The 13,300-nt window shown below is 43.5% G+C and overlaps 1 protein-coding gene across 2 annotated transcripts in view; it reads left to right on the top strand.

Annotated features, from left to right (window-relative positions):
- tspan9a (tetraspanin 9a) overlaps positions 1 to 13,300 on the top strand; it is a 134,617-nt gene that overhangs the window by 15,737 nt on the left and 105,580 nt on the right. The gene's annotated exons all lie outside the window — the stretch shown is intronic.

Raw genomic sequence — 13,300 nt, 5'->3', positions numbered from 1 at the left:
TGAGGTAAAACATGTATCTCTTGTGCATAGGGTATGAATTCTCTCCTGCTTTGTTTTGCAGTGGGCATCTAGACGCCCGCAAGAGCGCCTGTGTGGCCCTAAAGGTCACTTGGACAGACAATACCTGCAGCCGTTTGGTTCCCGGCAGGCAGAAAGGTGGAGGCTGCACCAGTGCATCATGCTGAGTGTCAGATCAGAATGACAGATACAGAACAGTTACCCGTGGCTGCCCTTCTCTTGTCTCATTCTCTCTCCCCTCATTACCCTGAACAGTGTGTGAAAGGAACCCTATTGCTTCAAGTGTGACAGAAAAAAATCAGAATGCATGTTTCCACCCATCCCTGTCTTTCTCAACTCGCCATTTGAAATTCTGTCACGCTGGTTTATAGCAGTCTTTCCGCTCTCCCCCCAGTTCTTTCCTTCCCTCTGGCACAGGAATGCTAGGCTGAGGGACTGACGTGGGTCATCAGTCACTCTGTCAGTCCTTCGAGGTTGATCAGGACTGAGGGAGAGGACTTGTTACGTCAAGCCAGTGGCGGAATGCTGACAACTCTTTTCCATACTGAGATGGGCAAAGAAAGAGGGCTTAAAATATGCTCTTTAGTCTTCTTAACATAGCTTAGCATGTGAAATGGAATGCTCATATCAGAATGTGAGCCATGCAGCAGCTGTTTCAGAAGTGCATTAACACACCTCTTTTTTCCCCTGGCTGCCTACCATCAAGTGCTGGAGCCCTCAGTCGTGTGACCTCGTCTGTGCAGGATGAATCTTGGGATAGCTTATTAGAATACCGCAGTGACTTTTTTTTAAATTACTTTTAAAATTAAAGGAGGAGGTGATGTAGCATGCACATCAGAGATTTATCATGCATCTGCAGAAAATGTGATGGGCACTCGCAACTGTTCCTATAGGGCAACCTGTTGGTGTGGTCTTCTATCTCCAGGAAGTGGTGGTCACAGAGGAGCGGGACAGGTCTCAGCCCTCTGGAGCTGACATTGGTGCATCCTGCCCTCTGTTATAAGTGACCCACCTATTCTCTAATTTCCACCTAAGTCTGCTAATGAAGAAGAGTGTTGACCAAATCCATGGTTTTTGGTTATCTTCCACCATCCAAAAACATAAACTTTAGTTTGGCTGCATTCTCCAACTTGCCCTGGTGTAAGGTTGTGCCTGTTACTAAAAGATGGATGGATGGATGGATGGATGATAGATTAGATTAGATTAGATTAGATTAGATTAGATTAGATTAGATTAGATTCAACTTTATTGTTATTGCACATGTACATGTACAGAGCAACAAAATGCAGTTTTGCATCTAACCAGAAGTGCAAAGGAAGCAGCAAGTTCAGATATAATGAGTTAATAAATACAATAGGTGCGGTTTATATTGTTACAATAGTTTACAAGTTTAACTATGGACATATTTTACAGATGGGTATTTACATTAAATGCCTTAAACTATAAGTGCAGAAACTATTTACGTAAAGCTAGAGGAAATGTGCAAATGATAAATTAGGGATGTGCAGATGTTAAAGTGCACGAGTGTGCAAAATAAGTTTAAACAGTAGCTATGTTGGTTACTAAGCTAGTGAGTTATTGTGTAAACTGCTGTATTGTAGTGAGATGTGTGTGAGAGAGTCAGCAGGGACACAGCTCTGGGGAAGAAGCTGTTCCTCAGTCTTCTGGTCCGTGTTCTGAGGGTTCTGTAGCACCTCCCAGAGGGCAGGAGGGAAAAAAGTGTGGGCGGGGTGGGAGGAGTCCCTAAGGATGCTGCATGCTCAATGCAGGCAGCGCTTCCTCTGGACATCTGCGATGGCAGGAAGTGGAGTCCTTGTGATGCGTTGGGCAGTTCCCATACCAGACTGTCGTTAGGATACTTTCTATTGCTGTGCAATAGAAGTTCACCATGACAGCCAACGATAGCTGGTTATTCCTAAGTGTCCTCAGGAAGAAGAGGCACTGGTTTGTGGTCCAGAAAAGGGCCTTTGAGATGTGGGTCACTTAACTTGAAGCAGGAGACACGCTTGATGGCCATCCCGTTGATGTGGATGGGGTGATGTGTGCCTCCTCTTGCCTTCCTGAAGTCCACTATGAGCTACTTGGTCTTGCTGGTGTTGAGGAGCAGGTTATTGTCGGCACACCATGTGGTCAGGCGCTCTACCTCTGCTCTGTAGGCCGTCTCATCGTTGTTGCTGATGAGACCAATCACTGTGGTGTCGTCTGCAAACTTGATCATGGAGTTGGATCCATGTACAGGTCTGCAGTCATTGATGAAGAGAGTAGAGGAATGGGCTCAGCACACAGCCTTGTGGCACACCAGTGCTGAGTATGATGGTGGTGGAGCAGCTGTGACCTGACCTAACATGCTGTGGTCTGTTGGTCAGAAAGTTAGATGGATTGGATGGATGGATAGACAGATGGATGGATGGATAGACAGATGGAGGGATGGATGGATGGATGGATGGATGGATGGATGGACAGATGCAAAGTGAGAGCAGTCTTAGCAAATGCCACTCACAGTATGTTATTACATAATTCATGTGTTTAGAGTTAATCTTTAATCTTTTTCCCTCAATGTTCCCAACTGCTTTGTGCTGTTTGACCGTTATTTTTCAGATTTTATCTCTCCTTAAATTTCATTGCTAAGGAGGGCCAAGTAGCTGACTGGCTCCAGCAGTCTGTTTCTTTTCCTTTCCCCCTCCCTGACATGGCTCAGTTGGAAAGGACTGTTTTAAATAATTGAACACCTGCGGAGAAACTTGAGAACATTGCCAAGATGTTAATTCACAGAACCTGTGGGGGGACCTGGTACAGTCCAATCACACATGAAAAATCTGAGTTTTCTGCCTGTACCTTCATTTACACATAAAGCCTTGCTAATTTAGCATCTCTAGTCTTTTATTGTCACAATCCTTGAATGAAAAGGACAGTGTTAGCATTGGTGGCTACCTAGCTGGCTAATTTTGTGCATACAGGAAACAATGGCATTACTTTCAAAATAGCCTATGTTTATTTGTTCAAAATGAGCTTGACACAGATAGAATACGTAATGTAAAACATGCGTAAAGTGACTTACACTCACAACCCTCTATCAAGGTTTCCATGGTAGAGACGAGGCATCTCTCTGTGACGGTGTTCACCGCTCGTTGCCATAGACAGCATCCATTTGATTGAGCTGCCTCCGAGCTGCCATCTGTGGTGACCTGCATTAACAGCGTACTTGGAACCCCAGGTTGAGTAGGTGTATACATGTAATTACTGCTAACTGAAAAGCCTGTGAACCATACTGTGTTGAGTCGAGTTGTGCCGAGTAGGTACTTGTGGAAGAGCCATTAGAGGACTTTACTTTCATTGATACAGCTTCTTTTGAATGGAACATGAAGGAAAAGACAATTAGTAAAAAAGTTAAAGTAAATATACAGGCTGTTGTCTTTATTCTACTTGCTGGTAGAACAACTTGAAACAGAAGCCTGCAACAGCATGGCTGAAGTATGACCGCTGAAGTGACTTTGCCTGGGCAAATCAAATCAAATCAAATCAACCTTTATTTATATAGTGTCTGTTACAATCAAATTTGTCTCTAGGTGCTTTACAGAATCCCAGGGCCTGATCCCCCAACAAGCAACAGTGGCAAGGAAAAACTCCCCTTTAACAGGAAGAAACCTTGAGCTGGATCAGGCTCTTGTAGGGGGACCCACCTGCTGATGGCCGGCTGGGTAGAGAGAGAGGAGAAGGGGAGGGACAGGTAGAGGAGAGAATAGGCAGAGATCAGGGAAATACATTATTTATAACAAACTGCTGGTGTAGGAGTTGAGTGGGTCAGCAGGGTTGGATGTCAGCAGGTCAGCATACAGCTATAAAGGTGGCAATACCTGTAGATGATAGGGGGGGGGGGGGGCGACAAATTACACAAGAAATAACATAATCACTGATCTACTCAGTGAGGAGGAGAGGAGGGGACAGGACAGGACAGGACAGGACAGGACAGGACAGGACAGGAGATGAGAGGCCTGTCAGGTGATCATGTTTGTGGACCCCGGCAGCCTCGGCCTATAGCTGCATAACTAAGATGTTAACCTAATAATTAGACAACCCCCTAAGTATGATTATTTGTCTGTCTATGATAATAACTGGAACTACAGAATTAGTGATAATAAGCTTTTTCAAAGAGGTAGGTTTTAAGTCTAATCTTAAAAGTAGAGATGGAGTCAGCCTTCCATACCTGGACAGGGAGCTGGTTCCACAGCAGGGGAGCCTGGTAGCTAAATGCTCGGTCCCCCATTCTACCCTTAGAGACTCTGGGGACCACAAGTAAGCCAACACAGCTCCATATGTCAGTGGTGCAGCTGAACACTCAAATGCCCAGGAACGGGATGTTAATGTGCATTTTTTGCAGTTTCAGCACTGTGGTGACGGACATTTCCTCCCCTCCATAGTTTGCTGCGGAGCCGCAGTGATCTGCTGCAATCAAACTCTTCGAAATCTGCCTTGGTTGTTTTTATAAGTTGCTGATGTCAAAAACACAATTCTTCACCTCTACTCTCAAAAATTTAGCAAGACACAGGCGGAACTCGGCTCTACTCAGCTGGGTTGTTGAACTTGTAATATCCGCACAGCTGGATGTGGCTGCTCTTCCAGAGTGTGAACAGAGGACTGGAATATATTTAAGAGTATGAGTACTTCAATGTGGTATTGGAACAGATCTTAGTATGAGATATCTAGATTTTTAACAGGTTTGAAAACTCCCCACTTCCCAGTTCCAACCTATGCCCCAATTTCTACTGTCGGCATCCTGGTGTCCGAAACCACACCAGAAAGTCTTTTAAGGTGATGAGCAAACACACATTCATTTGCAGTCTCTGTTGATAATCTGTTCATGTTTATAGTACAGCCATGCTCAACACTTAAAAAATAACAAAAAAACACATATTTTTCATAATGAGATAGAAGCATGTAATTATAGTCAGCGAAACTCTTTGAGTAATCATTTACCATGTTTTAGTTCCAGTGTAAAACAACCAACCATATAATTCATTATGAGCAATGAAAGCCCCCTTACCACCATGTTTACGTGTCCATGCCTTTAATGCAATCGCCTATAGCGGCCATTAAAAGATAGTAAAACCAATGTTTCGCCTTCCTCCAATTATTAACATTTTGAGAAAACGTTAAATTCTATGCATTATTAGGATAGCAATGTAATACAAAATTATGTTAATAAGCAGCTTTGGAAGTTCAGGAAAAACACAAAAAAATACTGCAAGAAAATTTGGCAAAATAGTGTTTGGTAGCTCTTAATGTGTACAGTTACTTCATCACAGCATCAAAGGTCTATGCTCATGATCCCACCCCCCAGCATTTAGTCCAGAACATTGTTGGGAGAACTTTGCTGCCTTGAATCAATGTGCTTGACAGTTCAGGTCACAGAGAACAGACAATGGGAAAAAGCCTGTTTGCTAATATGTTTTCTAAGCACATATTTCAGCCGCTGCTCACTCTTGCCTATCCGCAATTATCACCCCACACCTCGTCCCCACCCCTTAATTTGTCTCTTGCTGTCACCATATTAAACTTATGGTGAGAAATGACACAAAAGCACCTTTGGCTTTATCAGCTCTGTAGAAATCCAATATGGTTTTACGGCGAGCAAATAAATACTCTATAAATTTGCACAAAGCCGATGAGCCGCCTTTTCCCATGCCCTCCCAGCCCTGATGGGATGCACATGCATCCCATCAGGGCTGGGAGGGCATCGCGGTCCTGCCTCAAGAGAGAAGGTTCCATCTTTGTCTTTTCCTTTCAAAAGAGACATTTGCAAATGCTGAGCATAGAGTAGGTGACTGCCGGCCGTGACAGGCGTTTGTCATCTGCAACCTGCATTTCAGTGGGTCATGCACGGCGGCTTCTCGAGCATTGGAATGTTTTTTCGTCTTCCCATCCCTGATAAGGCGGTGAGGACATGCACACCAGGTATTGATGGATGCACTGTTGTGCATCTCCCTGCTGACACTCTCCATTTGGAGAAGGAATTCTGCCAAGTCCATGCCGCAGATGGAAGGAAATTCCACTTGGACAAATACAGAGGTTCTGAAACTATTGAGTAGCAAGCCAGCATGGCAGGGTGACCACAGGCTGCGCACACACACACACACACACACACACACACACACACACACACACACACACACATCATCACTGCTGGTAACGATCGTGACGGTTATTTATATAGGGGATGCAGGATATCTTTTTTTTCTCATAAATTATGAGCTTATAATAAGATATTTTTTTCATGACTTTTCTTAGATATACATGCAACTAGTTTATGACTTTATTTCATTTATCTAGGTGCCAGTCATGGTGCTGCTATTTGACAAAAAACACCAATGCCAAGGGGCCTGGGTGTAAGGATTCCTCACTGAGGAATCACAATTTCTTGTAAATCACGGATAGCCACATGCGTCTATGTCACTTAACTAGGGAACACGTGGCACCAGGATGCATTGTGGGAAGAAGGGAAGCTGGCAGTGTGACGCACTGGCTCCAAACCTGAGTCCTGCTCTCTGTAGACAAACTAGTCCACGAAGGCCTCACCTGGTAGCTAACTGGACCTAAAGGATCTCCTGCTGATTTTTCCACACTGCAGACAAGGCTGAGGAAGAGAGTAAAAATAGACTGGCTATAGTGCCGCAAGAACATCACTGACTGGTAGTTTCATGTTCTGCTGATACTTCTGATTGTGACACTGTCTCATTCGCAATATGATGTGAAAAGGCTTAGAACTTTAAAATCTATAAAAGCTTGAGCTAGCAAATCAACATCTTAAATGTCCTAAGGCACCTTTTTTTTACGCCCACATTTCAGGGTTAAAGACGTTCCTAGATAGAAAGTACAAAACAAACACATTCTGAAAATAAAACTTGTGGAGGTGTTACTGGTTAAAAACGCATGCTCACATCTTACTGTGGACTTTTGTAATGAGGAAACAGTCGTATATTGTTTAAGAGATGTCCTTCCAAGTGCCTCTGAATTTCCGCTGCTTTGAAACAGATGGCAGTCTTGTTGGGAAACATGTGGCGCATAGTGAATGGCATGGAAAAGCGAGCATCAGTGTGAAGGCCCCAGAGGGATTCGGGGCTTGTTGTGATTATCAATGATTAGCCTTTTTTTGTTGAGAAACATAATGAAAAACAAATCTTCCAACATTAAGACCAGCCTCTGCACCCTGCAGCAACGTTCTAGTACATCACGGAGGAGAAAAGAGCTGCTAAAGTGTTAAGTGATTTCCCTTCCCTCCATTGTTGACATTTGTGGCCCAAATCCGATCTAATTAAATTGCCTTCGCCACTGTCTTCTTTGCACCAAGATAAGGTTAGCAGCAATTTTGTTGCTTTCAGTTTCATTAGAAGTCTCTATAATTAAGTTAGGAGTAAAAAAAGGGGTCTTAAGAGGTCATCATATCACGCCGTAAACTGTAATTGAAGCACTTGCTTCAAATGGCATCTTGCAAGGGAAATATCTTTTTAGATATTCTACATCTGCCTGTTTATTCCACAGATTTTCTTTGGTGTCATTGTCTGAGATGAGTGTGTACTCACAAAAGATTTCAATACAGTATAAAAAGCAAAGCAACAAAGATGACACTGGAGGTAATAATAAGCATTGCACTCACAACTTGATACTGAATGTATGTTGGAATGATTTATCCATCGGTCAGAGAACAGATGTGCTAGTTGGCAGTTCGACTGATGAGAGAAAGCCGAGCTGTTGCAGCAGGCAGTGGACCTTGGCCTGCGGCTGACCTCTGAACCTTTGAGCACATTCTAAATGCATGGGTTATGGGTTTTGTGAACATGTTGCCCTGTGCTGTAGTTCTTCTTGCAGTTACCTTTGTATTTACTTCAACATAAATGAAAGCTGTCCACTGAGGGTCCTGCTTGCACAGACCTCCGGACGTGGATCTCATCACTCAGCACCACGTGGGCTGGCACACTTCGCTGGCTGCATTGCCTTCCCCTGGCAGATGCATCCAAAGGCATTCTTCTGCAATCACAGCTTGGCCAAACCACCCACGGTCTTGAATTACCCGTCGTTTCACTCTGATAAGGAAGTAGCATTGACTGATTGTAGTGGCGTCCTTTCCTTTTCTTCAGGTCAACGTGACACATGATAGTAACAGTCAATGCGCAGAATTTATCAATGCTGTATCCAAGGTAGTTTTCTTTGTCAACTGGACGGTTTTTCTTCTCTTTTGAAGGCGTTTCGCCTTCTATCCAGAAGGCTTCTTCAGTTCATTTCAAATCTTTATTTATATAGCGTCTGTTAAACCAGAATTGTTTCTAGGCGCTTTCCAGAATCCCAGGGCCTGACCCCCAACAAGCAATAGTGGCAAGGAAAAACTCCCCTTTAACAGGAAGAAACCTTGAGCAGGACCAGGCTCATGTAGGGGGACCCTTTTGCTGATGGTCAATGCTGTATTTTTGTGGCACGTTTCTAACTATCCTTGACCATTCAAAAGGGATGACCCAATCATAAAACCTCACAATCTTGATCAAAGATGCTTCAATTTTTTATGCTGCAGTTACCCAGCCATATACTGGCATTGCAACCAACGTTAGAGCTTTTACACTTCATAATGCAGATCTCCAAACCAGATAGTAACCAGATTTTTTTTCCCATCATATGGATTGAATGAAAGTGAATTATAATGTGAAATATAATAATCTTTACTGTTCTCCACTTGTCTTTGTGCTGTCAATGAACCACCCAGCCAACAGATTAAACTTCTGCGTTGCAAGATTTAAGCCTAAAATTACCCTTTCTGACGATGTTAGTGTACTGCAATGCAACTCAACTGCTAAGTTGTATCTCTCTGCCCAATGGCCAGATAGCAGCTCAATTCTGAAACTGCTCTCAGAGACATAACCTGTGATTGATGCACTCCCCTAAAAAATGGCCGAATCACAGTCCACACAGTAGCCTGATCAGGCGGCACCAATCTGGGGCAGGTTCCTCCTGCATGTCTAGTGTAAAAGAAATGGCTGCACTCTCTGCCAGCAGTGGTGAATGATGAGGGTCCTGCTTCTGGAACCTTGAACCAGGCAGCAGAAAAGACATGTTTGTGGCTCTGATAAGCTGGGAGCAGGTGTAGCATTCATCTGAAATCCTTTCATGCACGGAGGACACGACGTGCATTGTTCAAGTGGGGATCAGATTGAGGGGAGAGATGGAAATTCACACCATTTAAAACTCCTCGAAGCGTGACGCCGCTCGCCTAAACTTTGGATGTCTGGAGACACAGAGGTGTGCAGTGGAGTGTGTACCTCGTGTGCGCCTGTGTGATTCAGCCTTTTGCAACATGAATTTGTTACCTGCCACTGGGGACAGCTCTGAGCTAAGGCTGGAAGAATGCAAATGGCAACATTTATGCTAAACATCTTACAGGGTCTTTACAATTGAAATAATAATGATCTCTCCTCTCCTCTCCTCTCCTCTCCTCTCCTCTCCTCTCCTCTCCTCTCCTCCTCTCCTCTCCTCTCCTCTCCTCTCCTCTCTCTTTACCCAGCCGGCCATCAGCAGGAGGGTCCCCCTACATGAGCCTGGTCCTGCTTAAGGTTTCTTCCTGTTAAAGGGGAGTTTTTCCTTGCCACTGTTGCTTGTCTGAGGTTAGGCCCTGGGATTCTGGAAAGCACCTTGAAACAATTTTGATTGTAAAAGACGCTATATAAATAAAGATTGATTTGATTTGATATGAGTCTGGGTCCTGCACAAGGTTTCTTCCTGTTAATAGGGAGTTTTTCCTGCCACGGTTTCTGTAAAGTGTCTCAAGACTCTTTTGATCATAACAGTTTATAGATGAAGTTGAAACTTCAATAACTTGAAAATAAACATATTGAAAGAGCTTCTAATATGATTCTCAACCTTTTGTTTTTCGCATCTTGCAATTTTGCACATCGTGGAATTTATCAATGCCTCCGTGCTAATCGACATCTGGTGTGGCAGCTTGATAATTCATTTTGTCACATTTGCTTATTTTCTTATTGTATATTTATTTACAGTATATTTTACATTGCTTTTTTAAAAAACAAATAAATAAATTTTATATCTATATTTACTATGTAGAGGCTGAAAGGAATTCACAAATCCGATGACAATCTAAGTGATGAGACAGATTTTAGGTGCCTGTCAGCTGAAAATGAGCATTGGCTGTCTCCTCCCTGCCTCAGGTGCACTGTAGTGTTTTAACATCTGCACGTGAGTGAGCAGGCCGTTGCAGATTCTGAATGTCAAACATGTTAGACACGAATCATTGAAACACATAGTTCCACCTTGTGCTCACTCTTACTACCTAGAGCATCATGGTTTGAACTCTATTCTCATCGCTGTGCATGCTGAAAAGTGCTCCACTCTGACCAATAAAGAGTCGCAGCTGTGCGAATTCAGTACGTATCCCGCAGCTGTGGTTCAGCGTTCACTCGCATGAGATAAAAGATAATCCTTTCTCACCGACAGCACCATGCAGACTTTGTGACAGCCCTCTTCCTGTGGGTTTTGCCTGGCTGTCTTTCCAGTATGTCAGACAAACTCAATTTAGAGACTGTTGCACTAAATCAAAGCCCTTTGCATACATGTGTGACGTCTAAAGGGCCACAGATGGTAAACGTGACTCACAGAAGGTTAGCATTTGCAGTCTGAGCCAAATGAAAAGTACATGCTGCTATATTTGCTTTATGATGCCAGACCAACGGACGGGCTGCAGAGACATTTTTGCTAAATAACAATGACAGCCATGTTTTCTGTCTTCCTCGTGGTTTCTGGTTAAAGCTGTTTGTCAGCCCCCGAGTTCCAAAAGGAGCAGGAAGGAGACAAACTCATCATCATGTCATGTAATTATATTTGTCTTGCTACACTGTGCGTCAATGGAGTCCTAATTAATTCTCCCTGCTAATGGGAGGAAAGTGCCGTCTTATTTTTGTCTGCAGTGGAGCTCTTTGGTTTGTTCAGCCTTCACTTCTCCGCAGCCATTGGCACGCCCCGTTGTATTGATCATTTTAATTTCCCCCACTCTTCCTGTTGTTATTGCTTTGTTTCCTTATGATTCATCAGAACTCAATCAGACACAAACACGGTGCTCATTTTCTCCCCTCCACTTATCTCTCCCTCTCTTTTTTCTCTCTCTCTCTCTCCTCGCCATGCTCGTGCAGCCACAAAGTGTTTTTCACTCGCTGCTGATATAATGGGTTCTGTCATTCTCCATTCTTTGACTCACCGCTCAAAGCAGTTGAAAACTGATTTCACTTTTCATTTCATGCCCCCCGCCGAATGTCTCTGCGCTATCCACAGTATCATCACACACAAATGAACTTGAATAAGTGCTTTTCTTGTGACTGAGTTTAATCGAAGACGATAAAACATACATCTTCATTTTTGTAACTCATGGCTGCATCAGATACACTTCTCATGCCTCTTCATGCAACTATGAGAAAAAGAGTTTATTTTGCAGTTGTCCAGATACTGGAAAAAGCCCGCAACATGTTTGTGCCATATTTCAAAGTGCTTATTTATTTAAAAGGATTTTTATCTCTTGGTGAACTATTTCTTGCATGAGCATTTTTCCTTTTGGTCCTAAAAACACCAATGATTCATTTTAAATGTGCTTAATGAAATTTGGATAAGTACCTCCGCTATGGACATCATATAACTGTCGGACTGTGAGAAAATTAACTTGGAAAGTTATTAACAGATTCTAAATTTCAAATTTAAATGGTCCAAGGAACAGATAATTCAATTTTCTCACTATTCCAGTTTTCCGGAGGGACCTTCACCTTTGATCTTCCAAAGATCATAGTCCAAGCAACCTACTATGGGAGGGAGGTTGGCAGCTTGTATTCCTACTGGCTATACATTTACTATACTATGGGAGTAAGTTTCAATTTGCTTGGCAAAGTTCTGCATTCACCGTGTGTTTGGTTTGGAGTTTATCTTTTGATTAACTTGGTATACATGCAAGATTACCAACAACATTTCTTTATGTAAGTACTTTTCAGATACTCAGGCACCATTTACACAAAAGTTTGCTCATCAAAATCAAACGGTAGCATTGACATTCTACCTATTGTCCATGTAGTGTTTTCACTCGATTGTAAGACACATAGGAATGGTGGCGTGAAGGCCCCTCTACTCGGGGACCCTTCTTTTCCAAGGTTGCTATATATTTACCGTCAAGTTTCATGATCTCTGGTGAAAAATAAATCACAACTGTCAATTAGCTCACCAACTGTGCCCGCAGTATAGCAGGTGAGTCCTGGGTATAGTCCTGCACCTGGGGTGGGGGGGTGGGGGGGTTGGGGGGGGGACTGAAGTGTCAATGTATTTATGGGTGGAGTGGATCTCTTTGTTTTCGGAAGGTTCATCTTTGACTGACGGATGATTCAATTGAAATGGTGAAGGATGAGCCGGCACCCCAGAGGGACCCCACATTTTCATTGGCTGTGTCGGTGTCCAAATCCGAGGTCACGGATTTGGAGCCCATGGAGATCAAGCATGATTGAGCATGATCGATTTTTTCTCATGAAAAAAACCCCCCTCAAAATAAAATACCAGCAACACAAAAATCCTTGGGTGTTGTTCCGTGATATAATTAGAGACAGAATCCTCTTTTCTCCATCGGGGATCCAGTGATTATATTCAACTGTTCAGTAGTGTCCTCTAGTAAGCCCAAGCTGCTGGTTTACTCTGCAGCCCCGCTTTAGTGTGGGAAATCCTCCATCCATTTATCATTAGAGACGACTGCTTCCTGGGTCTCGGGCATTTAGAAGTCTTTCTCATTAGTTATCCTACCCCATCACTTAGCGGTGGAGTGGAGGGAATTAACTCTGGACAGGTCACCAGTTGGGACAGACTCCTCTTTGTAAATGTTTCCAGACTGCGGGGAAACCTGCCCAGGAAGCAGATACAAACACCACATAGAGAAGAACACATCAATACAAATTATCCTCAGACACTGCAGGACACTGATGGCCCCTCTGGATGAATCTCATCCATTATGGTTCCGTCTTTGCCATGTCCCCCCACCCAAAATATCTCCCATTCATCAACATTGCTTTTCAAACCTCAGAAAGCTCAGCTTACGGTAGATTGCAGTGGTAATTGAAGACTTAGCGAACAGTCACCATGATCCTTGTGGAGAACGTGACATTGCCACACAGAAACGGCCCTTTTGACACAAGCGGGGGCTTGTCCTTCAGCGAGCTCTAGCTCCTGCTCTCACAACAGGTAGAGGGAAACTTTGGCCACCATCCCT

The sequence above is a fragment of the Takifugu flavidus genome, chromosome 13 (assembly GCF_003711565.1).
Source record: "Takifugu flavidus isolate HTHZ2018 chromosome 13, ASM371156v2, whole genome shotgun sequence".
NCBI lineage: Eukaryota > Metazoa > Chordata > Actinopteri > Tetraodontiformes > Tetraodontidae > Takifugu > Takifugu flavidus.
The sequence above is the reverse complement of the archived record's forward strand: the minus strand, read 5'-3'. Positions and strand labels throughout refer to the sequence as shown.